The sequence below is a fragment of the Cetorhinus maximus genome, chromosome 9 (genome assembly GCF_964194155.1).
Source record: "Cetorhinus maximus chromosome 9, sCetMax3.hap1.1, whole genome shotgun sequence".
Classification (NCBI taxonomy): domain Eukaryota; kingdom Metazoa; phylum Chordata; class Chondrichthyes; order Lamniformes; family Cetorhinidae; genus Cetorhinus; species Cetorhinus maximus.
The window spans coordinates 97,485,994-97,506,624 of NC_135887.1; the positions used below are offsets into that span (position 1 = coordinate 97,485,994).

Consider the following 20,631-nt stretch of genomic DNA (forward strand, 5'->3'; position numbering starts at 1 on the left):
CATGGGAGAGCACGGGGCACCTAGGTTTTCCGGCACTGCACTAGAGGCCTTGGTGGAGGAGACGGAAAGAGGGAGAGATGTTCTGTATCCACAGTGGAGCAGGAGGCCCTCCAGACACAAGACTAGGGAATGCACAAGGCAATTGGTTTTATTTTATACGTAAAATGGCCTAGTTTAATTTATAAATTTGGTTTGAAATGTCTAGCTTGTATTGGCTTTAATTTTTGAAATGCAGCTAAGAGGACGATGTGATGGTCAGTGACAGAGGGAATGTAAAGCTTGTGGGAGTGTTAGTGGATTGGAAATTGGGGTTGGAGTTAATGGCATCACACTTGAACTAGTTCTTTACATACAACCCAGGTAGAAATGGTCTGACTAGGTTGCAAGCTCCCTTCCTTTTTCTTCTTTTCTGCTTCCTCCTTGTCTTCCTCCTCCTCGTGGTCCTGCTCCCCAGCTTCTCATTGGTAGCTGCTGGCAAAGACAGCTCCCCTATGATGTCAAGATTGTGCAAGATACATTGCATTTTGAATATCAAAAGATTCATACAGTTGGTTTAACATCCCATTGAGTGATGTTAGTAACAAATGTAATTATGATTATTGCAAAACCTTGTAATTCATATGTGATTATTTGTTAATCTACAGCTGACAGATAAATACAGCACAGACCTTATCAGAAAAGCAGCAAAACCTGGATATTTAACTGTCTTGCTTCATAGTTACTAGAAATAGAATGAGGAATAACAATGCAACCATTGGTCAAATTTTAATAAAATATATTTAACTGATGTCAAACTCTAACGTTTCTAGTGGATAAAGACAGCTGACACTGCAGAAAGCCACTCACAATCTGTCAAACAACAGCTCACCTGTCTCTTCTAGCAGTAACACTTAAGCATTCAAACCAAACACACAAACTTTAAAGGTGCACACACATAGGAATAGCTTTGATTCACATTGTTTATATCAGTGTTAACACAGACATAAACTTAAATTACAGCAATTTCTGGTGCATGTTCTTGTGAAGGCAATAAAATTGTAATAGGGGACTGAGAGTAATGATATTGCATTGGAAATTTAAAAGTTTACTTGTTTTCTGGTTATCATCCTAGATAAATCCAATAATCCCTCACCCCACTGAACTCTTGAAGCCTAGAAATTGGATCGAGCCCATTAACAGGTGATGGGGGCCTTCCCATAGGCTGCTGCCTTGTTGTGATAGAGGAGTGAAATTTGTGAAGCACAGGGGCGATCCAAGAATTGCATGAGTGAAGGCAGAATTCCACTGAGCAGGTCAAAATCTGGAATCTCAACTCAATTGTATCAATTAATTTTGACTTCCAGTTTTCACAACTTCAAGCTATGCTGGGCATGATGCACACCTGCATGATGCAATCTCAACTGTATTAAAGGGACTATACACAAATGGACAGTGTTTTTAAGTCATTCACAGAATGTGGGCGTCACTGTCCATCCCTAATTGACCTTGAGAAAGTAGTGGTGAGCTACCTTCTTGAATGCAACTGAGTGGCCATTTCAGACTGCAATTAAGAGTCTGGAGTCACATACAGGCCAGACCGGGTAAAGACAGCAGATTTCCTTCCTGAAAGGCCATTAGTGAACCAATGGTTCACATGGTCACTATTACTGAAACTTGCTTTGTGTTCCAGAGATTTATTTAATTGATTAAATTTCAATATCCCAGCTGCCATGGTGGGATTTGAACTCATGTCTCCAGATCATTAGTTCAGGCCTCTGAATTACTAGTCCACTAACATAACCACCATGCAACTGTACCCTCAGGACATTAAGGATGCATAGTGGACAGAGAGCAAGAAGAGCATTCAGATCTAATGATGACTCAATGGAATTACTGTTGGGTATAGTTGGGTAGAGTCAGGAGCAGGAGGTATATACTTTTCTCCAGCAACAAGAGGAAGAAACCTGTGGCTCTTATTAAGAAAGCATAGCTGGAGGTAGCTGAGGAGGAAGATAGAGGAATGTGGTGTTCAGCGAGTGGATTTTATGGAGGCAACAGATGACCCACCTCTGCCCCAAGATAAAAGCCAGTCGACAATGCACCAACTAGAAATCCAGCTGCCCCACAGCGATAATGCATTGGGGGCGGCCTTAATAGGGTGAGTGGGACTTCTGCCCCTCAGAGTTAGCAAGTCCCGCCCTAGGGGCTGACGACCAATCCGATTGTCTGGCAACTCTGTAGTCCGAGCCATGCCACAAGAGAGTGGTGGTCACTGTTGAGACTACAATCAATGCCCAGAGAAGAGGAGGTGAATACCGGATTTAGGTAAATCTGGAGGGTTTTGGGCGGGCATGGCTGGGAGACCCCAATGAGGAGGGGAGGGGTGGAAGTTGGATTAGAGAGGCTGCGGAGGAAGGGACAAAGGGAGGATACCATTTTGGGCGGGGGGGTACCCCAAATGAGGGACCCTCCACCTTCCTACTTGTCAGCAGCCCATGCAGTGAAAGCTGCCGGACTGGCCGCCTTCCTTCCGCCTTCCCCTGCAGACTGAAAATTGTGGTGGAAGTGGAATGACACCTTTAAGTGGGAATTAATTGTCCACTTAAGGTCCTCAATAGGCCTAAGGATGTGCCTGATGCCTTACCCTGCCTCCCCCCAACACCATAATGTGGCATGGGTGGGAAGGCGCGAGTTGGCCACCCACTTTGTTTTATGAGCCTCCGCCTTCAAATATGGTAACATTGGGGGTGGGGGCATAAAATTCACCCCAGGTTTTCAATGTAGGAATCTATTTAATGACCTAACTAGGTCAGGATAAGTGCTTTTGCTGATTCAGCCACATTCTGTTCTCTTAGCACCCATCCACCACCAGGGAGTTCATAGATAGCTGGTGACAAAACTACAAATAATTCTGATGCATATATACTGACCTTATTTCATCAATGACTGAACAATGGGAAGACTAGATATGGTGGTTACTGAGAAGGAGAAAGGTAGTCATGCATCAGCAATTTGGCCATCCTCTCAAAGACTTGTTTGCTGTCTTAAACAGCACAACTGATATGTTAACCAAGGCCTTACAATACATTAGTGATCTCCACCGAACTGGTGTGCAGCAGAGGGGTAGAGGTGATGCGGTGCCAGCCCAGGAGAGGGATGATGGTGAAAAGGGAACAGAAGTGGGAACTCCATTCAAAATGCTCTCACTTCTCGCCTGTTGACCTCTCCCTTCAACCTGTATACGACATGCTGCCCTGTCTGCCTTTGGCCAAGTTTACTCTGTACAAGTACAGAAACAGTCTTTGGCAGATGTGCTGACCTTTAGCCTGGAAGCAGTACAGTAAGGAAATTTTGTAATTTCTTTAAAAGGACTTTGAAAAGGATATTTGAGAGTTTAAATCAATTGTAAAAGGACTAATTATGATTTTCTTGGAAAATAAGAAATACTGGTCTATATGATCTGGCAGCCCTGATTTGGAAGCAGTACCAACAGGAATGAAATTAAGAAAGAAGACATGTGGCTGGCAGATGGAAAGAAGAGTTAAAAGCAGAGGAGTTGGAGGGGGAAGGTGATCAGCACACAGATGCAGACAAAGAGAAGGCAGACAGAGGCAGAAAAAGGAACACAGAGAGTTCCTGTGAGGAGAAGAAGCAAATCACTCTCAGCAAGAGATTGTTTGGCAGAAAAGGGGGCAGGAGCTCCGGGAGGTACTGTGCAAGCTAGCTTAAAAAGTCTAATACCTAGAAAGCTGTATGAATAGCTTGGAGTCACTAAAGAGCTGAGTGTTTTCCCTGAAGTTCCCAAACAGTCGTTGTTATTGGTTAATCGATTGAAAACGAACTCTGGAAAGCTAAACCATCAAGATTATTGTGACCCGAGGAAGAAAGGGTTTGTAGAAGTGTGCCTTGCTTATGATAATCATACCCATGAAACGCGGAGGTGAAAGCTGTTGTTGGATTGGATTTCTGATCTACCCTGCATGAATCAAGATTAATATATTGTGGAACTATATTGCTACATAACGTTATACATGTTGAAGGTGAATGCTTGTGGTCGTGTAAGATATATCTCTGTTGTATCGACCATTGAAAGTGAAAACGACCTTTTTATTTGAAGTATCATTTGTTTGTTAATTCATTCTAATTTACATTGGTACTGATTCATGTTAAAGTAAAAGCTACAAAAAAATGAAATCATTTGGGGGTCATTCAATAAGTATGGGCATTTTGGTTTACAGTTCTCCCATAGGGAAAATACACTCCTTAAAACCTACCTGTTTGGCCAAGCTTTAGGCCATCTGATATAGGCCAGAATTTTCTGCCCCGTTGGCGTTGGATGTCATAACAGATGGGGTGGGACGATATGGCGAGAAGGCCAAAAATCGCTTTTGCGCCATTGTGAAACCAGTTTGCGATTGACCACTCCACCCATTAATGGCGGGCTGCACTTTGCTCGGGACTTCAAGGTTTGTTTGTCTACCTTGCTTCAAGCAGCACTCACAGTCAGATTCAGGGGCGCACGGGAAGATCTCTCACTGCATAAGGCAGGGGCAGTTTTTTAATGGCTGCAGGGCTAGGGCTTGCTTGAGGAAGGGGGAGAAGTGGCCTCAGGCAAGGGAAGAGGCTGCAGGGCGGAGGCTTTACTGGGGAAGGGGGTATCCCAGGGTATGTTTGGAGGCACATGTTGATCTGTGCAAGTGCCTCAAGATGGGGAGGGCTGAGGAGCCAGTCTCCAGAGGAGATGGAGATGTGAGGGTGTGAGAGAGTGAGTGGTGATGTCCCTTGAGCTGGCAGTGACTGAGACGCCCCCCGCCAGCTGACAGCGTGTTTCCTGTGGCTGCATAATTAATGAGGCGGGAATGGGACAATATGGTGTGAAAACCCGCCATTGTGGCTGGCGGGTAGAACGACTTTTTTCCCCTGTTATGACACTTTGTGCAAATTTGGGATAATTCAGCCCATAGTATCTTCTAGGCTTGGTGTCATATTTTGTTTTATAATGCTTCTGTGAAGATTAAAGGTAAAATATAAATATGTTGTGGTTGTTGACATAGAAGTAAGGGAATTATGCTAAACCTTTATGAAACATTGGTTAGGCCTCAGCTGGAGTATTGTGCTCAATTCTGGGCATCACACTTTAAAAAGGATGTCAAGGCCTTTCAGAAGAGATTTACTGGAATGTTACCAGGGATGAGGGATTTTAGTTACATAGAGAGACAGGAAATGCTGGGTTTGTTCTTTTTACAGCAAGAAAGGTTAAAAGAGGATTTGATAAAGATGTTCAGAATTATGAATGGTTTCGATAAATAGGGAGCAACAGTTTCCAGTGACAGAAGCATCAGTAACCAGAGGACAAGGTGATTGGCAAAAGATCCATGGGGAAATTTTTTTTTTACACACTGAATTGTGACTTGGAAAGCATTAGCTTAAAGGGTGCTGCAAGAAGTTTCAATAGTAACATTGAAGAAAGCATTGGCTAAATACTTGAAGGAAAAAAATGCAGGGCTATGGGGAAAGAACAGATGAATGGAACTAATTGGATTAATCTACCAAAGTGCTGGCACAGGCACAATGGGTTGAATGGCCTCTCTCTGTGATATAGCATTCCATAATTCTATGATCCTCTGCATCTCTCTCCTGTGCATGTGCTGATTCTACCACGGTACACGTTGCTGCCATGGATGATGATGGTCTTCCTCTCCTGATGTGTTGTTAAATGGATCCAATGTACATTCCATCCAGAACTTCTCAACGTGAAATCAACCAAGGTTGAAAAAAACTGAATCCACAAAAGCATTCCCTGCCAAATGCTTGGCTGAGGGAACCGAGGCAGCAGCTGCAATAAATTAACTTTTATTCAGATGGGACAATGACAAGTTTAGATATCCTCCATTTTCCCTGGTCAGTTTCCTGACCCCTGGGAGAAAAGTCAAAACCAATTTGCAAAGACCCCATTAACATCTCCTAAGGATGCTAATTGCGGCAATAACCAACCCCGCAGCTGCAATAGTTAAACTCCTGAACCAAAAGCAAAAATGCTGCGGACGCTGGAAATCTGAAATAAATACAGAAAATATTTAGCAGGTCAGGCAACATCTGTGGAGAGACAGTTAACATTTTAGGTCAGTGACCTTCCATCAGAACTGGAAAAAATGAAAAGATGTAACATGTATTAAGCAAGTACAGAGACAGGGAAAGAGGCATGGTGGGTAGTGGGGGTTGGGGGATGAAGAGCAAAAGGGAAGGTTTGTGATAGGGTGGAAGGCAGGAGAGATTAAGTGATAACAGGGGTGATTGTGCAAGGTAAAAGGAGATGGTAATGGGATAAGCAAAGAAACAGAAGATAGGTTCGGAATAAACATAAATAGGAATAGCAGAATTATTGCTATCAGCAGGCGTCCAAGTAAATGGGGGCAGAAAATATGATCTGAAATTGCTGAGCTCAGTATTAAGTCCAAAAGGGTATATGGGGCCTAACTGAAAGATGAGGTGCTGTTCCTTGAGCTTACATTGAGCTACATTGGAACAATGTAAGAGACCAAGGACAGAGAAGTCTGACTGAGAGTGGGGTGGAGAATTAAAATGACAGGTGACTGGCTGCTTGGGGTCATGCATACAGACTAAATGGAGATGTTCTGCAAAGCAGTCACTCAATCTGTGTTTTGTCACGCCATTCCAGAGGAGGCCGCATTGTGATAAGTAAATACAATATAAAAAATTGAAAGAACTACAAGTAAATCACTGTTTCACCTGAAAGGAGATCAGGATGTAGAATTGGTTTGGGTGGAAATGAGAAATAGTAGGTGAAAGAAGTCACTAGTGGGAGTGATCTACAGGCCCTCCAACAGTAACCAGAATTCAGGACAAAGTATACAAGAAGAAATATTGTGTGCTTATGATAAAGGGACGGCAATAATCATGGGTAATTTTAATCTATATATAAATTGGAAAAATCAGATTGGTAGTGGTAGCCTGGATACTTTCTTAGAGCAGCATGTTCTGGAACCAACCAGAGAGCAGGTTATATTAGACTTGGTATCGTGTGATGTGACAGAATTAATTAAAGACTTCAGAGTGAAAGCACCCCTGGGTAGCAGTGACGACTATATAATTGAATTTTACATCCAGTTTGAAAGGGAGAAGAGTGGGTGTAAGACTAGTATTTTAAACTTAAATAAGGGCAACTATGTGGGCATGAGAGCTCAGCTAGCTGAAATGAACTGAGATGCTAGGCTATAGATCAATAGAGAAGCAGTGACAGACATTAAAGGGGATATTTAATGCAGGAATTCACCAAGACTCCTTCGACAGCACTTTCCAAACTCACAATCACTACCATCTATAAGGACAAGGGCAGCAGACAGGTGGGAACACCACCACCTGGGAGTTCCCCTCCAAGTCACTCACTAATCTGACTTGGAAATATATATTTCTGTTCCTTCACTGTCGCTGGATCAAAATCCTGGAACTCCCTTCCTAAGAGCACTGTGGGTGTACCTACACCACATGGACTGCAGCGGTTCAAGAAGGCAGCTCACCACCACCTTCTCAAGGGCAACTAGGGATGGGCAATAAATGCTGACCCAGCAGGGAAGTCTACATCCCATGAATGAATAATAAAAACAAATTTCAGAATACTCAAAGTATATTCCTACTATAAAGAAAAACTAAGGGGAGGATCCACCATCCATGGTTAACTAAATAAGGTAGGGAAAGCATCAAACTTAAGGAAAAAGCATATAACTGCACAAAGATGAGTGGCAGGTTAGATGATTGGTCAGGATATAAAGAACAGCAGAGAATGACTAAAAAGCTAATCGGGGAAAGAATTTAGACTATGAGAGAAAACTAGCTAGAAATGTAAGAATGGATAGCAAGAATTTCAACAGGTATTTAAACAGGAAAAGTGGAAGTAAAGTGAGTGTTGGTCCACTAGACGGTGACAATGGGGACTTAATAGATAATAAGGAAATGCAGATGAAATGAACAAATATCTTGCTTCTGTCTTCACTATAGAAGATACAAAAAACATTCCAGTAAAAGCTGTAAATCAGGAGGTGGAAGGGAGAGAGGAACTTGGTGAAATTATAAGCACTAGGGAAGTAGTGCTGAGCAAACTGATAGAGCTGCAGCCAGACAAGTCTCCAGGTCCTGATGGACTTCATCCAGTGTTTTAAAAGAGATGCTAATGAGGTAGTCAATGTGCTGGTGCTAATTTTCCAAAATTCGCTAGATTCTGGAAAGATTCCATCAGACTGGGAGGTAGTAAATATAATCCCTCTATTCAAGAAGGGAAGGGGGCAGAAAACAGGAAACCATAGGCCATTTAGCTTGGCATTTGTCATGGGGAAAGTATTAGAATCAATCATTAAGGAGGTTATAGCTGGACACTTTGAAAAACTCAAGGTAATGGGGAACAGTCAGCATGGTTCTGTGAAAGGGAAATTAACTCCAATTTATTGGAGTTCTTTGAAGGAGTAACATGTGCTGTGGATAAAGGGGAACCGTTGGATATACTGTACTTAGATTTCCAGAATACATTTGAGAAGGTGCCACATCAAAGGTTATTGCGGAAAATAAAAGCTCATGGTGTAGGGGGTAATATATTAGCATGGATAGAAGATTGGCTGGTTGGCAGAAAGCAGAGAGTATGCATAAATGGGTCTTTTTCCGATTGGCAGAATGTGACAAGTGGTGCCCTGCAGGGGTCTGTGCTGGGCTTCAACTTTTTACAATTTATATCAATTAATTAGATGAGGGGAGTGAAGGCATGGAAGATAAATTTGCAGATGACACAAAGATAGGTAGGAAAGTATGTTGTGAAGAGAACATTAGGAGGTTGCAGAAGGATATAGATAAGTTGAGTGAGTGGGCAAAAGTCTGGCAGATGGAGTATAATGTGGGAAAATGTGAAGTTGTTTGGCAAAAAGAATAAAAAAGCAGAGTATTACTTAAACAGAGAACAGTGGCAGAATTCCAAGGGACAGAGAGATCAATGTGTTCTAGTTCATGAGTCACAAGAAGTTAGTATGTAGGTACTGCAAGTAATTAAGAAGGCTAATAGAATACTATCCTTTATTAGGAGAGGAATTGAACATAAAAGTAAGGATGTTATGCTGCAGTTACACAGGGTATTGCTAAGATCACATCTCGAATGCTGTGTGCAGTTTTGGTCTTCTTATTTAAGGGTGTAAATGCATTGGAGGTGGTTCAGAGTAGGTTTACTAGATTGATACCTGGAATGAGCGGGTTGTCTCATGAGGAAAGGTTGTACAGACTGGGTTTGTTTCAACTGAAGTTTAGAAGAGCGAGAGGTGACCTGATTGAAGTATATAAGATCCTGATTGGTCTCGACGAGGTGGACGTGGAAAGGATGTTTCCTCTTGTGGGTGAGTCCGGAACGAGGGGGCACTGTTTTAAAATTAGGGGTCGCCCTTTTAGGACAGAGATGATGAGAATTTTTTTCTCTCAGGGAGGGTTGTGCAAGTTTGGAGCTCTCTGCCTCAGAAGGTGGTGGAGGCATGATCACTGAATATTTGCAAGGCAGAGGTAGATAGATTCTTGTTAGCCAAGGGAATCAAAAGCTATCGGGGTTAGATGGGAATGTGGAATTCGAAACACAAACAAATCAGCCATGATTTTATTGAATGGCAGAGCAGGCTTGAGGGGCTGACTGGCCATCTTCTCCTCCTATTTTGGATGCTCGTATGAATGTTTGGGGCCCTGGATGGTGGGGAGAGAGGAGGTAAAAGGGATGATAAAGGCAAAATACTGCGGATGCTGGAAATTTGAAACAAAAACAAAAATGCTGGAAAAACTCAGCAGGTCTGACAGCATCTGTGGAGAGAAAGACAGAGTTAACATTTCAAGTCCATATGACTCTTTTTCAGGGATGATATTGTTTCCTCTGTGCTTGCATGGGAAGGGAAGGGGATATTGGGGTTTATTTAAGATTAAGGAGTGGACCAGGCTCAATTTGGAATGCTGAAAGGGGAGGGGAAGATATGTTTGGTCATGTCAGCACCCTGGAGGTGGCAGAACTGGCAGAGGGTGATTTGTTGAATGTGGAGGCTGATAGGTTTAAAGGTAAAGACATGGAACCCTATCTTGGTTCTGGAAGGGAAGGGGTGTGGGAAATGGAATGTATATGGTTGAAGATCCTGTCAACCAGGGTGGAAAGGAAACCTTAGCTGAAGAAAAAGGAAGATGTATCAAAGGTATGGAAGGTGGCATCACCAGAAGAGATGCGACAGAGAGGGGAAATTAGGAGAATGGAACAGAGCCCTAAGGAAGGTTTGAGGAACTGTAGTCCTGGTGGCTGTGGAATATTGACAAAATATTGGGAAAAGAACCATGAATATTGGTCAAATGGAAATAGAAAGTCAAGGAAGGGAAGGAAAGAGTCTGAGATGTGGAGAAGGGTGAAGGTTGAAAATTGGAAGTAAAGCTGATTACATTTCCCAGTTCAGCATGAGAGCAGGAAATGGAACTAAGTCATTAGGTGGTGGAAAAATCTCACATTTTGCCATGTTTCCATTATTCCCTCTCATCATCCTCTCTCTGATCCCAGACGTCCCCAGAAAATGCCTCACTTTCATTCCCTCACATCCACACCTCGAGCCCAATGCGATATGCACCTGTAAATGTCCTCCATGGTGGAATATTTGAAAATTCCACTAATTATCCCTATTAGACATCATTATTGTCAGTGTAATTTCCATGAATAGAAGTAAGACAAATCCATCTCATGTAATCCAGAAACTTTTGCCCATTTCTCAGGGCTACCTGCATATCTTGTAAATCTGTTTTGTTGCTTCAGTGAGCTGCAATACTGCGCTTTAATCTGCCAGAGTGAGATGGTCACTATCATCTTCATTCTCAAACTACAGTGTTGGTGTCCTGGAGCAGCATGGCTTTCCTTTCATTGCTCTCTTGATTGAGGAGGAGGGGGAAACAGAAAGAGCAATGAACAGTGAGGCAGCTAAGAAGGACGCAATCAGCCTGCTTTTAATCTTCACCCTCACTGCCACCACCACCCCAGCCCCCCTCTCTCCTCCCCCGCTGCCCTGCCTTCAGCAAATTTGCTTTTTTTTTAATTCATTCACGGGATGTGGGCTTCACTGGCTGGGCCAGCATTTATTGCCCATCCCTAGTTGCCCTTGAGGAAGCATTATATGAGTTATGTTGCCTTCTGCATTGTAAACTGCTGCCCCAATCAAGTATCAAAACTGTTCTCTTCATGATGGTCAAAATCTACACAGCTCTCAACTTTGTCACAGGCACTCTCTAAACTGTCGGGAAGAAATCTACAATATAAATCAAGGCTCCCCACAAGTCAACCAAAGCTGACACTGGTCATCAGTGATGGCCAAAATTGCTTCCCTTCCCTGGATCATAATAGTCTACTCCTTGAAATATATTAATTCCCCTCCGAGGTCCACTACTAGTGGCCTGCCTCACCTAGGCATTGTGTTCTAACTTCTACTATTAACAGGAGTGGCTGAAGATAAGCATCAGAAGGGAATACCCCAGGTAGTAACAGACAGGGGATTTTTTTTTTTTATTCATTCATGGGATGTGGGCTTCGTTGGCTGGGCCAGCATTTATTGCCCATCCCTAGTTGCCCTTGGGAAGGTGATGGTGAGCTGCCTTCTTGAACCGCTGCAGTCCATGTGGTGTAGGTACACCCACAGTGCTGTTAGGGTGTTCCAGGATTTTGACCCAGCAACAGTGAAGGAACGGCGATATATTTCCAAGTCAGGATGGTGAGTGACTTGGAGGGGAACTTCCAGGTGGTGGTGTTCCCATTTATCTGCTGCCCTTGTCCTTCTAGGTGGCACTGGTCGGGGGTTCGGAACGTGCTGTCTAAGAAGCCATGGTGAATTCCTGCAATGCATCTCGTAAATGGTACACACTGCTGTTACTGTGCGTCGGTGGTGGAGAGAGTGAATGTTTGAGTTGGTGCCAATCAAGTGGACTGCTTTGTCCTGGATGGTGTCCAGCTTCATCAGTATAGTAGGAGCTGCACTCACCCTGGCAAGTGGGGAGTATTCCATCACGTTCCTGACTTGTGCCTTGTAGACGGTGGACAGGCTTTGGGGAGTCAGGAGGTGAGTTACTTGTCGCACGATTCCTAGCCTCTGACCTGCTCTTGTAGCCATAAAATTTATATGGCTAGTCCAGTTCAGTTTCTGGTCAATGGTAACCCACAGGATGTTGATAGTGGGGGATTCAGTGATGGTAATGCCATGAACAACATGATGGTTGGATTCTTTGTTGCTGGAGATGGTCTTTGCCTGACACTTGTGTGGTGCGACTGTTACTTGCCACTTGTCAGCCCAAGCCTGATGTGGTCCAGGTCTTGCTGCATTTGGACATGGACTGCTTCAGTATCTGAGGAGTCGCGAATGGTGCTGAACATTGTGCAATCATCAGCAAACATCCCCACTTCTGACCTTATGATCGAAGGAAGGTCATTAATGAAGCAGCTGAAGGTGGTTGCGCCTAGGACACTACCCTGAGAAACTCCTGCAGTGATGTCCTGGAGCTGAGATGACTGACCTCCAACAACCACAACCTTGTGCTAGGCATGACTGCAACCAGCAGAGAGTTTTCCCCCTGATTCCCATTGACTCCAGTTTTGCTAGGGCTCCTTGATGCCACACTCAGTCAAATGCTGTCAAGGGCAGTCACTCTCCCTCACCTTGGGAGTTGAGCTCTTTTGTTCATGTTTGAACCAAGGCTGTAATGAGGTCAGGAGCTGAGTGGCTCTGGCGGAACCCAAACTGGGCATCAGTGAGCACGTTATTGCGAAGCAAGTGCTGCTTGATAGCACTGTTGATGACCCCTTCCATTACTTTACTCATGATCGAGAGTAGACTGACAGGGTAGTAATTGGCCGGGTTGGATTTGTCCTGCTTTTTGTGTACAGGACATACCTGGGCAATTTTCCACATAGCCAGGTAAATGCCAGTGTTGTAGCTGTACTGGAACAGCTTGGCTAGGGGCATGGCATGTTCTAGAGCACAAGTCTTCAGTACTATTGCCGGAATGTTGTCAGGGCCCATAGCCTTTGCACTATCCGGTACCTTCAGCCATTTCTTGATATCACGTGGAGTGAATCGAATTAGCTGGAGACTGGCATCTGTGACGCTGGGGACCTCCAGAGGAGGCCGAGATGGATCATCCACTTGGCATTTCTGGCTGAAGATTGTTGCGAATACTTCAGTCTTATCTTTTGCACTGCTGTGCTGGGCTCTTCCATCATTGAGGATGGGGATATTTGTGAAGCCTCCTCCTCCAGTGAGTAGTTTAACTGTCCACCACCATTCATGACTGGATGTGGCAGGACTGCAGAACTTAGATCTGATCTGTTGGTTGTGGGATCGCTTACCTCTGTCTATCACTTGCTGCTTATGCTGTTTGGCATGCAAGTAGTCCTGCGTTATAGCTTCATCAGATTGACACATCATTTTTTGGTATGCCTGGTATTGCTCCTGGCATGCCCTGCACTCTTCACTGAACCAGGGTTGATCCCCTGGCTTGATGGTAATGGTAGAGTGGGGGATATGCTGGGCCATGAGGTTACAGATTGTGTTCGAGTACAATTCTGTTGCTGTTGATGGCCCACAGCGCCTCGTGGATGCCCAGTCTTGAGTTGCTAGATCTGTTCGAAATCTATCCCATTTAGCACGGTGGTAGTGCCACCCAACACGATGGAGGGTACCCTCAATGTGAAGGTGGGATTTCGCCTCCACAATGACTGTGCGGATGCTGTCATGAACAGATGCACCCGAGGCAGGCAGGTTGGTGAGGATGAGTTTTTCCCTTTTGTTGTTCCCCTCACTACCTGCCGCAGACCCAGTCTAGCAACTATGTCATTTAGGACTCAGCCAGTTCAGTCTGTAGTGGTTCTACTGAGCCACTCTTAGTGATGGACATTGAAGTCCTCCGCCCAGAGTACATTCTGTGCCCTTGCCACTCTCAGTGCTTCCTCCAAGTGCTGTTCAACATAGAGGAGCACTGATTCATCAGCTGAGGGTACGTGGTAATCAGCAGGAGCTTTCCTTTGTTTGACCTGATGCCAAGAGACTTCACGGGGTCCGGAGTCGATGTTGAGGACTCCCAGGGCAACTGTGTACCACTGTGCTGCCACCTCTGCTGGATGGTGATGGTGGAGTCTGGGACATTATCTGTACTGTGCGGATGACTATGTCAGACTGTTGTTTAACTAGTCTTTGAGACAGCTCTCCCAATTTTGGCACTAGCCCCCAGGTGTTAGTAAGGAGGATTTTGCAGGGTCGACAGGGCTGCGGTTGCCGTTGTCATTTCCGGTGCTTAGGTGAATGCCGGGTGATCCATCCGGTTTCATTCCTTTTTTGTGTCTTTGTAGCGGTTTGTTACAACTGAGTGGCTTGCTATCTGACACTCAAGAGTGTCAACCACATTGCTGTGGGGGGGGTCTGGAGTCACATTTAGGCCCGACCAGGTAAAGACGACAGATTTCCTTCCCTAAAGGGCATTAGTGAACCAGGTGGGTATTTACAACAATGGACAATGTCATCATTGGACTTGTAATTCCAGATTTTTATTGAATTCAAATTCCACCATCCCCAGAGGATTACCCTGGGTCTCTGGATTACTAGTCCAGTGACAATACCACTACGCCATCACCTCCCCTTTATGTAACTGGAGGGACAAATTTTGGAAGAACTCTCTATAGGAGGTGGATTTGTAAACTGCGGCGTGCATGAAGAGTAATTTCAACTGCTAGCCACATTTGGTCTCCACTCCTGCTGTTCTTCCACCCACCCTCCGCCACCCCTTGCCCTTACCAGGAATTACGTGATGGCTGCTGTCAGAGACAGTTGATCTGAAATTGTACATTTCCATCAGGTAAGTTGACTGTGGTGCTGGCAGCTCACCCTGAATATTTATATCAGGCCTCCAAATTCAGGAACTATGCAATTTCTACCCTATCACCTTGTGTTGCACGTCCAGTATCATAATCACTAGTCCACCTTACCTTGGCTGCCTTAATTAAACTTTTTGCAGTACTGTTCCATTATCCTGAAGCAGAGAGAGGTAGCACTCAGCGACACTGGCACATGGCCCTAGTAAGCTGTGACTGCTTTTCAAAAAGTGATTTACAGTTGGCTTTCATGTTTATTCAAAATAAAGAACTTAATCAGTTTGTTATTCTGCATGATTAGTGAATTTGTATTAATATTCCTACTGCCTAAACTCCTCCAATATTTAAACACAAAATTCTTACTGCTGCAATATCTATGAATTACTGATTAAGATGTGGGACTATTTCCTGGTTATTAACAGTACTGAACAAGGTTTGCTAACTGACTCCTGATGTGCTTTATAAGGTCCAACATTTCTGCATGTTTTGGCCTTCTCAGCTGAAAATGTCTGGAATTTGCATTAATATCACTGTTGTTCTTGCACAATATTATTTAAATCCTTTAAAAAATAATTAGACTGGAATCAATCATTCTTCTCTGAATTCTAACTTTTCAGTTAAAAATAATTGTAAAAGTGAAGTGATACTTGACTAAGCAGGTAACTTGTAATGAACAGCCACTACTTCATTCAGTGGCCTTTTTGCACTGGAAACCATCCAGAATTATGCCAGCTCCCACCAGTGCTAAATCATCCACATATATTGCAGAGCATAATCTGCAACAAATGAACAACTGTATATATCTGCAGACTGCAATCTCTATGGTTATGTTGGGATTCATTTTTGGATGCATTGACCCTGCCAGAGTTTTTATAGGAGGCTGTTGGCTGCCCATGCCATTGGGGCACATCTCCTGCACCCATCTGCCCCCCGTGCATGGAGTAATGGGGATGCAGATGTTCTGCGCCTTACAAGACAGGTTGAAAGATTCCCGAAACAGCAGAGACCTGATACAATCAGATCCCTGCCATTTTCTGATGTGTTTTGCTATTCCCCAACACAAGTATGGTAGGCATCCAGTATAACCCCTTAGGAAATTCATGCAATGTTCTGCAAGGAAGGCAAGAAGAATGTTCTGCTCAGCAATAGCACAGATTTATCTATGGGTCATGGATAGGCCGTAACAAGCCCTAATTTGAATAAAGGCTTTGGCTAGCAGCACAATGAAGGAGTATTTACAAAGTCATAAACAAACACAGGGCATTCTCTTTAGAAATCAAACTTCACTCCAGGCAGATGGGTGTGGATTCTTTTAGATTCAGATCCTTATAAGAAAAAGGACTCAATCATTTTCCCATTGGTGGATTAATGACGTGATGGGACTCCACCCACCTCAAAGACCATATCACCTTCCTGCTCAAGTTTCCTGGACTGGTCTCATTATTTTTGTGGAATGAAAGCAGTAAAACCACTGCTCATTGTTTCCCCGCTGCTATGAGGGAGAAAGTCAGTGGTGCTACAGCATTTAAAGCATTGCTGCTGATTTAAAGGGCACACTGTTTTTGGCAGTGAGCAGCAGATTAGTGCAGCCGAAAGTGAGGAAGGAGCAACACTGTTGGAATCAAAAGCAGGAAGGGGTTCCTGACTTATTAATGCCTCGGTTGATGTCCTTCTCACCAAAATAAGGTCCGGAAGTGAAAGTTTATTGGGAACTGAGGACAGAAAACACATTAGAAGGTCTATACTTTATGGAGAAAGGCGGCAAAGGCAATGGCAGAAAATTCAACCACCCCATGAATTGCAAACCATGCAGGAAGGGGTTTACTGACTTCAAAGTTGGTGAAGGTGATTGAAGGGGCTGTTCTGCACTCACATCCAGTAGGGGTTTGACAAACTTCCTTAGTTATCATCAACCAGACAACAAGAAAACCGAACAATTCACAGGGAGTATCTAGATACAATAGTGCATCATGTTAAATCCTAAACCACTGTGAGAACTTACATTGTGTGCATCTATAGGTTGTGCTTGTCTCAAAACTAAGGTATTTAAAGGAAGTCTCCATCTCTAATTGGATAGCAATGGTATCCATGCAGGAATATGGTGTCCTTGCCAGTCACATTATGTTAACTCTACCTTTTCACATTGAAAAGGAATAGATCACACATAATCAATGTTAACAAATTCTATTGGAGGAGGAACATCAAACTTGAAAACATTAAATCCAAGTGAGAAGGAATTATTCTAAGTCATTGGAAGACAAACAGGGCAAAAACTCTTCAAGGTAGAGAAATAGAAGGCAGAGTGCTCAGATCAGGTTGTTAGAGGCAGAGCAAGGAGAACCAGAGGTCCTTTCAGCTTTATGTGGATTGTCAAAATATATCACTGGTGGTGCACCTAGCCAAGGAATCATGTAACTGTTTGCATGAAAAAAGATTCAGCATTCTTGAAATCCTAGGAAGGAAGAGGCCAGATGTTCAGATAAGTTCACCAACTCTGTATTGCCTTAGCGCTAGCCTGGATACACCCCTTGAGAGAAAGTGGTTAGTGAGTCATTGAGTCTGACTGATCATGTTAAATTGAGAGTGGAAGATTGAGTGAGTGTATTCCTCCACAACGGTTGCAGAAATTACCTTCCTCAACTGAAGAAACTGGAGATCCAGATTTCAGAGGCCCAGTTTTTAAAAAAATAATTCAGAGCCCAAGGTCTTATACGCAGCTGGTGAAGACAGTTTCCATGTAAATGAGATAATGGAGAACTAGGAGGAGTCCACTAGCCACATTTACAATATATTGCAGGAAGTTTCTCATGAAATGCTGGACCCCTAGAGACTGTAACAGCCTGGGAGTTTCTGAAGCAACAAAATGCCAGGATGAGTGCTGCAGATTTACAAAGTCTGCCATTGGACCATCTTATCTACCTGATGTCCAATTTGCAAAAGGACATTTCACCCTAATTTGTACTTGTTCCAACAAGATTTCTATTGAATCTCATCAAGGCAGTGAGACTCCTTCTCTTTAAATGTCAGACATCTCTTCATTAGAACTGTGTAGCAAAAATTCCAAATTGTGTCTCCCATTTCTCTTATCCCTATTTTAGAAGTGCCTTGAACTGTTTTGTATGTAAATGATGCTATATAAATTTTGGCTGTTGGTTCGCAATAATGTTCAATCTTAAATCATGTCAGGCTTGATTATGTTGTGGTTGCCAAGTGGTGCTGCAGTATCTATTTTCTGTATTCTGGCCATTCTTACCATGACCAAATCAAGTTCAGAGTTTTCTTTATACCAGACATACTATGGAGGGCCCCCCATCCACTGGCTAAATGCTAGCAGAGGTGGGAAGAGGCCCTAATTGGCCACTTAAGTGGCTCATAGGGCATGAGCAGGAGGGCCATCCACCATCATCACTGCCACTGGCAAGTGGCACATTGCCAGGAAGTCGATGGGGACTCCACTTGGCGTCTTCTCGTGCATTTTACAGGTTCACCCCTCTCCCAGCAACCCCCAAAGGACTAATAAAATCCAGCCCATTTACAAGCCAGATTCTCACCATCAAAGCGGGTAGCTGGAGAAGGGAAATTTCCCAGCTTAGCACACCTGCCTTGGGGAAAAAGTTCCCTGAATGGCACAATTTTCACTCCCGAGTGACAGGTGTGGTATGGAATTGCACCCGTTGCCTCTGGATGCAGATCAGAGGCAGGGGCAGCCACAGAGTCTGCTGAGTAGCGAGGCTGTCTGGTTAAAAGGCCCGCCTTTGTTCTCTGGAACTTTGTCCCAATTGTTTTGTTAAATATTAGAGCCTCTAGCACTCATCCCTCACAGCCCATCAACCCCCACCCACTCCCCATGGCCCATCCATGCCACCTCTTGCCAACCAATACTGCCACACACCCTTAATAGCCCCTCATGCCCTTCATCCAACTCAAAGCAAAGCACTTCCATGCCCATTCACCCACTATACACTCTGTACAGAACCAATGAACCTTATAGTAACAACAGCAGGTGTGGAAATGCTTAAAAATCAGCCATTTATAACTTTCTTTAAAAGAAACTGGCACAACAAACCTATAAAGGGTCAATCAACCATGTCTTTAAAGTTTCAATAAAAGAAAGTATAAGCACTTGACAACTCTTTATCTTGTGTAAATAAACATTAAGCCAGTGACAAAATCAATCACAGAAAAAAAGCTTGTAAAGCTATCAATTATGCAATATTTCCCTCCTGTGCAACTGTTTCAACAAAATAATTAATGGAAATCTGGTGGGCTCTCTATGCTTGGCTCTTTTTTTAAGTATTTCCGCACATGATATTATTGCTATAGGATTCATTGGTTCTATACTGAGTGTATAATGGGTGAACGGACATGGAAGTGCTAGGAGTTGGCATGGAGGGCATGAGGGGCCATAGGGGCTGTGTGAGGAGGCATGCATTGGCGACGGCGGGGGGGGGGGGGGGGGCGGGCGTGGACGGATAAGACCTTTCGGAGTAAATTTCAAAAGGCTCCCACATTCAAACCACGTTTCACGATTCCAAGTGCCGTGAATGCACAAGTCCTGGAGAAGCTGGCCCGATTCCACGAAAATTGCAGAGGAAGCTCGGAGGTGCCTTCCCCCGCAATGCAGCCAGCTAGGTCGGGATTGCAGGGGGCATTGGGTTCTGCTCGCCATTTTTAAAGGCCCGCAAAGTGTCCACAACTCCGCGAAAATCCAGCTCCACATTTAAGGTCAATACCTTTCACAAGTCTTGAGAGTACGATTCAGGAAAAGAGTAGTATAGCTGTTTACAAATGGGCATCCTTCAAACAGACCATCTGAAAATTGGCCTTTGTGTATTTCACATTAAATTTTAAAATGTTAAAAATGTTAAAATGCATGGGTGCGGTGTCTGCTGGTTTATCTTCCTCAATGGAATATATATATATATATACGTATTTATAACATACCTATGATAAAGATTTTAGTAGCTACTTTACTAGGCTGCTCCAGATCATTCCTCCTACTAACCAGACACAGGTTCCTGCCTTGAATCATGCTGGCAGCAGTTTTGCGCGGCCCAGCTGAAAAGACAGGCCGGGAACAGGAATCTATCACTGGGAAAGAGGCAGACGTGTGCGTCCGGTTCAGACGCGCTGCAATTATTATTCATAGACGTAATTGTCATGCGTTGAAAATACAATCGTTTGGAAATCAGAAAGGAGCTTGGGACCAGCTGAAGACTCCTCGTCCCCTGCATTATTTCCCTGCATCAGTTAAATTGCACCAAGCCTCGCATGTTTTGACTGCTTTGTTCCGTGTGGTTACCTCAGTTGCGCTGACACTCGCGCGCGGGCTGCTGTCGCTTTTTTTTTCCCCTCTGACAATCCGAGTGCAGGCATGCGATGACGTTGCAGGCTTTCTGAAGCCAGAGTGCAGGAACCAAAGCTTCCTTCAGGCGCCGAATCCGGGTTCGCCACCAGCAAGCGGATCAGCTGCGGCTCCGCTCTTTTACCTCAGCACTGGAGGGGTAAAATAGTCTTGCTGCCGCTGACTGCAGCGAGACTTTGCTCAAGTTGGGGACTTTGATTCACAGCCAGCAATGGTAAGTTACAGAAGAAAAAAAAGTTAAGACTTGAAAGTTTTGCCTGGCCTAGTTCAAGAACTTAATTTACAGAATCTTGGTAGATCTCTTCACATAAATGATGCCTTTAGTTGTATGAAATGCCTTAGTCTTTCAAAGCTTACCTGATTTAGTAGTCACTTT

The 20,631-nt window shown here is 44.0% G+C and overlaps 1 long non-coding RNA gene across 1 annotated transcript; it reads right to left on the reverse strand.

Moving 5' to 3' along the window:
- Positions 1–387: 387 nt before the first annotated feature.
- Positions 388–20,369, reverse strand: LOC144684848 (uncharacterized). Its single transcript, XR_013577574.1, has 3 exons — positions 20,193–20,369; positions 5,638–5,815; positions 388–489 (listed from the first exon to the last, which is right to left on the reverse strand). It is a non-coding gene; the product is annotated as an uncharacterized LOC144684848 (long non-coding RNA).
- Between the last annotated feature and the right edge of the window lie 262 nt (positions 20,370–20,631).